The sequence below is a fragment of the Penaeus monodon genome, chromosome 30 (assembly GCF_015228065.2).
Source record: "Penaeus monodon isolate SGIC_2016 chromosome 30, NSTDA_Pmon_1, whole genome shotgun sequence".
Lineage (NCBI taxonomy): Eukaryota > Metazoa > Arthropoda > Malacostraca > Decapoda > Penaeidae > Penaeus > Penaeus monodon.
This window is the reverse complement of record NC_051415.1, coordinates 2,256,309-2,256,574: the sequence shown is the minus strand read 5'-3', so window position 1 is coordinate 2,256,574 and position 266 is coordinate 2,256,309. Positions and strand designations below refer to the sequence as shown.

Genomic DNA, 266 nt, shown 5'->3' with positions numbered 1-266 from the left:
TATAGCCCCATTCACACATATAACTCCCAGATTTGTTTTTGTCAGATCAAACAGAGTTAGGAATTCCACGATTTAAAATTCATGAATAAAAGAATGTCTGCAATCAAAGGTCAATTCAAATTTTGATGAAATTTTATTCATCACGTGACTGTTCTTTATTACCTTCTGAATAAGCGTTTTTTTACGATTAAAATGTAGTTATACTGGCTGAACAATGCAAATCTTACATCCCGCAAATTTTCTACACACGCAATGGCCACACATAT

The 266-nt window shown here is 32.7% G+C and overlaps 1 protein-coding gene across 1 annotated transcript in view; it reads right to left on the bottom strand.

Moving 5' to 3' along the window:
• LOC119592449 (protein CEPU-1-like) overlaps positions 1-266 on the bottom strand; it is a gene marked incomplete at its 5' end in the record, with an annotated part of 20,817 nt that overhangs the window by 13,879 nt on the left and 6,672 nt on the right.